A 7,801-nucleotide genomic window follows, 5' to 3' on the forward strand; every position below is an offset into this window, starting at 1 on the left:
AGGCTGGGGGAGTGGGATTAATTGAAGAGCTACTTCAGAACCATGATACTGTATAAACTGCTGGAGGAACTCAGCAGGCCAGGCAGCACTGTGAAATGAATTGGGCAGACAATGTTTTGGGTCAGGATTCTCCTTCAGTTTGATAAAGAGTCACGACCCAAAACGTCATCTGCCCTATTTTCAAAGTGCAAAGCAGATCCAATTTAGGTAATTGTCATCCAATTAGCTTATTCTTATTTGTCAGAAATTAAGGGCTATGACAGGGCACTTACTCGCCCATAAAATAGATATTGTTGCCCATTTTGAGTTTTGCCAGGAACACAGAAGTTCTTATCTTATCATAGCCTTGACCCAAGCATGGTCCAAAGAGCAGAATTCCATAGGTGAATTGAGAGTAACTGCGGCACAGTGGCGCAGCGGTAGAGTTGCTGCCTTAACCCTGTCCCACTTAGGAGACCTAAACAGCAACCTCTGGTGACCTTGCCCGCCACCCAAGGTTTCCATGAGGTCACCGGAGGTTTTGGTCACTCTCCCTAATGGTCGAAAGTGGTTTCCAAGTGGTCGAGGTTTCATCTAGGTTGCTGCTATTTTTTCATCATGTTTAAAACCGGCCTCGACTAAAAATAGGTTGCCGTTTTAAAAATCGATTATTTTTTGTTGCAGTCTAGTCAAAGCCGGTTTTCTTCATAGTCGAGGGAGATTTTCAACATATGCGTGGGAGGTGGTAGGAGGTTGCAGGTCACATCAACCTTGATTTTTTTTTTTGGGTGGTGGGCAAGGTCACCAGAGGTTGCTGTTGAGGTCTCCTAAGTGAGACAGGGGCTTTATATTGACTATGGGTGCTGTCTGTATGTTCTCCCTGTGACCGCATGATTTTTCTCTGGGTGCTTTGCTTTCTTCCCACACTCCCAAGCTGTACTGGTTTGTAGGTTAATTGGTTTTGGTAAAAAAATTTAATTGTCCATAGTGTGTAGGATAGTGCTAGTGTACGGGGTGATCACTGGTCAGTGTGGACTCGGTGAGCCAAAGGACACGGTTCCACGTTGTATGTCTAAAGTCTAAAGTTTGTGACATGAAAGCAGGGTTTCTAACCAAGTGTGGCACCAAGTCGCCCCAGTAAAATTGAAGTCAATTGGCCTCAAAAGGCAAAGACCTCCAGTTGTGAGTGTTGCTCACCTAAACAAAGACGGGTCATGGCTGGGACATTTACAGTCACAGTTATTGAAGTCCTCTTGCTCTTGCACAAAGATGTCTTTACTCTGACTCCTGTGTCATACAACACAGCTGTGGTTTAAAGAATCAATTATCCCAGTCTGCGAATACATTGCAGGGGTTCCTGAGAGCAACGCCTAGGCCCAAACATCTTCAGCTGCTTCATCAAGGACATTTTTCCCCACCATACAATCAGAGATGGGGATTAAGACAAAATAGACTGACGCCCATGGCAATGGTCTCTCATGCATTTCCTCCATTTCCTGCATGTGCAGTCTTACCCAACCGTCTCTCCCCATTCAGAACAAAGATCGCTTTCCCGCTTTTCACCCCAACGCCTTCCACATCCAACACATCATCTTCCACTATTTCTTCCAGCTTCAACGTGATCCCATCAACAATTATTTCTTCCCCGTCCCCCATCTTTCTGGGTTCCACAGGGACTTTTTTCATTGGGACTCCCTGGTCCACTTATCCCTCTGCACCCATCCCTCCCTGGCATCATGGCATTTTCCCCTGGAGGAATAACATTAGTGTCACTTCACCTCCTACCTCACCACTACCCAGAGACCTGGTCCTCCCCCTGCAACTCTTCCAACCTGGTTATTGCAATGTACCTCATCTATCTTGGTGAAACCAAATATAGACCATTCAATTGTTTTGCAGAGTACTAGCAATCCGTCTAAAATTTGCAATCTGGCAAAGATTTTACTACAATATAACATCAAAAAGGGCATTGCTTCTCTTTTGAAGTGTATTTACTGTTGTGGTGCAGAAAATATATCAGCCAATTTGGGCCAAATAATGCTCTCAAACACAGCTACATGATATTCACCAGATAACAGTTTTGGTGGTAGGTGCTACACAACTGGAGACTAAAGATATGGAAGACTAGTTAGGGTGAGGAATCATTTGCACGTGGTCTTGGTTTCCATGTTTAATAAATGTTCAACTGTGCAAGCACTGTTTTTTTGTATTTCTTACATAGTTTTATGAATCAAGTTTATTTTATTCATAACATTTATTAAAAAAGCACACAAGCCCCACATCAAGTTGATGTAAGTTAGTTTGTGCTACAAACACATTTCTGGCAAGTAGATCTATTGCAACAAATAAATCCTGTTTGAAGTTTCATTTCAATTCTAGCACAGACACCAGAGTGATGCTGGATAGATTAAACTGGATGTAGGGAATTTGTTAAATTGATACAATTTTACACAAACACCATGTACTCTAACCGGAAAAAATGAAGGGCATGTAATAACAAGTTCAAGGAGAGTTTAAGAAAATTATTCACAAGCAAATTTAAGATGGAGTAATAATGACACATATGTAATCATCCACTCTGACCAAGATTTATCTAGCCAAATATAGAAGAAAAATGCTTGTGGAAATAAATATACTCTGATTTGATTGGTATCATATTTCGTATTTCCTAATGACCAAGAAGGAGGCAATGCTCCCCACTGAATCTATGTTTGCTTACAGCAATCATTTTCTCATGCTAACTTTCTTTGAAATCTATTCCAATGTTTCCATCAATTTCTTATTTCCTAATGACCAAGAAGGAGGCAATGCTCCCCATGAATCTATGTTTGATGACAGCAATCATTTTCTCATGCTAACTTTCTTTGAAATCTATTCCAATGTTTCCATCAATTCTAATATTCACCCACACACAAAGGGGAATTAAAATTGGCAACCATCCCACCTTTCAGACGTGGCAGAAAACATGAGTATCTGGTGGAAACCACGTGCTCAAAGGGACAAAGTGCAACCTCCATATAGACAGCCCAGAGGTCAAGATTACATAGAAACATAGAAACATAGAAATTAGGTGCAGGAGTAAGCCATTCGGCCCGTCGAGCCTGTACCGCCATTCAATATGATCATGGCTGATCATCCAACTCAGTATCCCCTACCTGCCTTCTCTCCATACCCTCTGATCCCCTTAGCCACAAGGGCCACATCTAACTCCCTCTTAAATATAGCCAATGAACTGGCCTCGACTACCCTCTGTGGCAGAGAGTTCCAGAGATTCACCACTCTCTGTGTGAAAAAAGAACATTGGAGCCATGAGGCAGTAGCTATACCGGCTGCACTACAGTGTCATAGAAACATAGAAACATAGAAACATAGAAAATAGGTGCAGGAGGAGGCCATTCGGTCCTTCGAGCCTTCGAGCCAGCACCGCCATTCATTGTGATCATGGCTGATCGTCTCCTATCAATAACCCGTGCCTGTCTTCTCCCCATATCCCTTGACTCCACTAGCCCCTAGAGCTCTATCTAACTCTCACTTAAATCCATCCAGTGATTTGGCCTCCACTGCCCTCTGTGGCAGGGAATTCCATAAATTCACAACTCTCTGGGTGAAAACGTTTTTTCTCACCTCAGTCTTAAATGACCGCACCTTTATTCTAAGACTGTCACCCGCATTGTATTTTTCATACACAAAGGATCCTATAGCAACTACAATTACTTAGAATCAATAGAGATCTAGACTAATGTTTACTCAACAGATATGGACTAATGCCGGAATCTGTGTCGGTGCCACGGAGTTGTCAGGAGTGGACACAGTGGTGATCGTCAAGGGGGCCGGGCCAGCGGTCGATGAGGACACTGGCAGTCGAAGTAGGGCTGATAAAGAAGTCAAGTGGGAGTGGAAGTCTGGCCGGTGATTGGCGTGGATGTCGGGCCAGTGGTAGCTGAGGTGCCGGGAGCCGAGATACGGCCACATGGGAGGAAGGAAGTGCTGCCGAGAACAAAGGAGACAATAGATAATAGACAATAGACAATAGGTTCAGGAGTAGGTGATCATGGCTAATCATCCACATTCAGTACACCGTTACTGCCTTCTCATCATATCCACTGACTCTGCTGTCTTTAAGAGCTCTATCTAATTTTCTCTTGAAAGCATCCAGAGAATTGGCCTCCACTGCCTTCTGAGGCAGAGAATTCCCCAGATTCACAACTCAATGGGTGAAAACGTTTTTCCTCATCTCCGTTCTAAATGGCCTACCCCTTATTCTTAAACTGTGGCCCTGGTTCTGGACTCCCCCAACATCGGGAACATGTTTCCTGCTGCTATAACCATATAACCATACAACCATATAACAATTACAGCACGGAAACAGGCCATCTCGACCCTTCTAGTCCGTGCCGAACACGTATTCTCCTCTAGTCCCATACACCTGCGCTCAGACCATAACCCTTCATTCCTTTCCCGTCGATATAGCTATCCAATTCATTTTTAAATGATAAAAACGAACCTGCCTCCACCACCTTCACTGGAAGCTCATTCCACACAGCCACCACTCTCTGAGTAAAGAAGTTCCCCCTCATGTTACCCCTAAACTTCTGTCCCTTAATTCTCAAGTCATGTCCCCTTGTTTGAATCTTCCCTACTCTCAGTGGGAAAAGCTTATCCACGTCAACTGTGTCCATCCCTCTCATCATTTTAAAGACATCTATCAAGTCCCCCCTTAACCTTCTGCGCTCCAAAGAATAAAGCTCTAACTTGTTCAACCTTTCTCTGTAACTTAGTTGCTGAAACCCAGGCAACATTCTAGTAAATCTCCTCTGCACTCTCTCTATTATGTTGACGTCCTTCCTATAATTAGGCGACCAAAATTGTACACCATACTCCATAATTGGCCTCACCAATGCCTTGTACAATTTTAACATTACATCCCAACTTCTATACTCAATGCTCTGATTTATAAAGGCCAGCACACCAAAACCTTTCTTTTCCACCCTATCTATATGAGATCCACCGTCAAGGAACTACGCACGGTTATTGCCAGATCCCTCTGTTCACTTGCATTCTTCAATTCCCTACCATTTACCATGTACGTCCTATTTTGATTTGTCCTGCCAAGATGTAGCACCTCACACTTATCAGCATTAAACTCCATCTGCCATCTTTCAGCCCACTCTTCCAACTGACATAAATCTCTCTGTAGACTTTGAAAATTTATTTCATTATCCACAACCCCACCAATCTTAGTATCATCTGCATACTTACTAATCTAATTTACCACACCATCATCCAGATCATTGATGTACATGATAAACAACAGTGGACCCAACACAGATCCCTGTGGCACCCCACTAGTCACTGGCCTCCAACCTGACAAACAACCATCCACCATTACTCTCTGACATCTCCCATTCAGCCACTGTTGAATCCATCTTGCTACTCCACCATTAATACCCTACAATTCCGTGAGGAACCTTGTCAAAGGCCTTACTGAAGTCCATATATACAACATCCGGTAGGCGGCGCGATTTTTTGTCTGTGTTTTTATGTAGTAGTTTTTGTTATTTTATGTTGGGGTGTGTGTGTGGGGGGGTGGGGTGGGGTGGGAGTGGGGGGGAGGGGACTTTTGAATCTCTCCCTGCACTGGAGACCCGACCTTTTCTCGTCGGGTCTCAGCTGTCGTTGGGGCCGCAACGAGGAGCGGCCTCCAACAGGAAGAAGCCGGGGACTCAGGTGCCGACTCACCTCACCGTCGCGGAGCTGGCCGAGACCGGAGCGGGTGGAGCGGTGGAGGAGCGTTGCCGCTGCTGCTGCTGCTGCTGCTGCCGCCGCTGCTGCTGCTGAGTCGGAGGCTGCTGCTGCGGGTCTGCGGACGGCGGCACCGGGAGCCCGCGGATCCCTGGAGGGAGACCGCTTTTCGGGGCTCCTGCAACGGCGACTTCTCCCGCCCGAGTTGCGGGGTCGAAGAGCTCCTGGAGCGGGGCTTAGCACCACTGCCCCGCGCGGCTTGGAATGCGGGACTTTGCGAGCGCACACCGGGGGCTCCAACATCAAGACCCGGTGTGCGACCTTGCACCACCCGGCGTGGCTTTAATGGCCGCGGGACAATCGCCATCGCCAGCCGGGGGCTTTGACTTTGACTCTGACATCGGGGGGGGAGAGAGTGCAGTGGAGAGATAAGTTTATTTGGCCTTCCATCACAGTTATGTGATGGATGTTTATGTAAAATGTAATTATGTTGTGTCTGGGGTCTATTTGTGTGTAATGTATGGCTGCAGAAACGGCATTTCATTTGGACCTCCAGGGGTCCAAATGACAATTAAATATACTCTTGACTCTCTTGATTTACCCTGCTCATTTTCCCGAGTAACCTCTTCAAAAAATTCAAGAAGATTAGTCAAACATGACCTTCCAGGCACAAATCCATGTTGACTGTTCCTAATCAGACCCTGTTTATCCAGATAGATGCTTATATATATTATCTCTAAGTATCCTTTCCATTAATTTGCCCACCACTGACATCAAACTAACAGGTCTATAATTGCTAGGTTTACTCTTAGACCCCTTTTTAAACAATGGAACAACATGTGCAGTACACCAATCCTCCGGCACTATTCCCGTTTCTAATGACATTTGAAATATTTCTGTCATAGCCCCTGCTATTTTTACACTAACTTCCCTCAATGTCCTAGGGAAATCCTGTCCGGACCTGGAGACTTATCCACTTTTATATTTCTCAAAAGTGTCAGTACTTCCTCTTCTTTGAATCTCATAGTTTCCATAGCTACTCTGCTTGTTTCCCTTACTAGCATGTCCAATCCCTTAATAATCTTATATGTTTTAATAAGATACCCTCTCATCCTTCTAAATTCTAAGTATACATGCCCATGTGGCATCAGCTAATAGTCAGACGTCAGTGGTTACGAGGGCTGGCATGTGACGTCATGGGCTAAGGGGAACGTCCTGCTACATAAGCATATTTCACTTTAAGATCATCCCAGTCGACAGGTAGCTGAGCTCGAGACAACACCCTCGCTCAGCAGCAGCAGCAATGAAAATATGATAGAGGACCAAACGTGTATGTATTTTGACCCTATTATGTCTGAATAAAACTACTGTTTATTCACCACATTTGCTGCCACTACATTGGTGACCCCGACGATCCAAATTGGGATTTTGGATTTCCCCCAACACACGCAGCCTCGGGAGACGTGATGACTGCAGCCGATAGCCCAGCCCAACCGTAAGGTATGCCGCAGGCCGCCAGGGTCGATGGGCCTTGTTTGACAGCCGCTAATCTCTCCCGCATGACCCGCCTGGAACCGACCACCAGGGCTGAGAGATCGCGGCTGCTGCCACTACCCCACCAGCTGCTGATCCCCAGGAGATGGCTGCCCATCCGGTCAGATTGTGGTCGGCCCAGCAGCAGCGTGGAGCCTTGGCCAGTCGTGAGTCGGCGGATTCCCTGGCAGCTCCCAGTCTCCACCGTGGGCACAGCAACGCAGCCGGTCTCCGACAACACCAGTGACATTGGGTGGAGTCCCTACCTGCAGTGGTGGGGCGAGGCCTGTCCATGCCAGCCACCCACACGCATTCAGGAATCGCCTCGGTTGGCCGCCTTTAAAGGCTACCTCAGTTGGCCACCAAAATGGCGGCTGCGGCCTACTACCACATGGCCGCCGCAGCGACTGTGAAAATGGCTGCCGCGGCCAGCCGGAAGCAACGCTCGACCTTACCTGACCGTCGTCCACAGCACCACCTTCCGGCCGGATGCCGTCCGTGCAGCATGACCACCGGCAACAGCGCCACTTCAAGTCTGATGGTGTCA

Source organism: Leucoraja erinacea, chromosome 6 (assembly GCF_028641065.1).
Source record: "Leucoraja erinacea ecotype New England chromosome 6, Leri_hhj_1, whole genome shotgun sequence".
NCBI lineage: Eukaryota > Metazoa > Chordata > Chondrichthyes > Rajiformes > Rajidae > Leucoraja > Leucoraja erinaceus.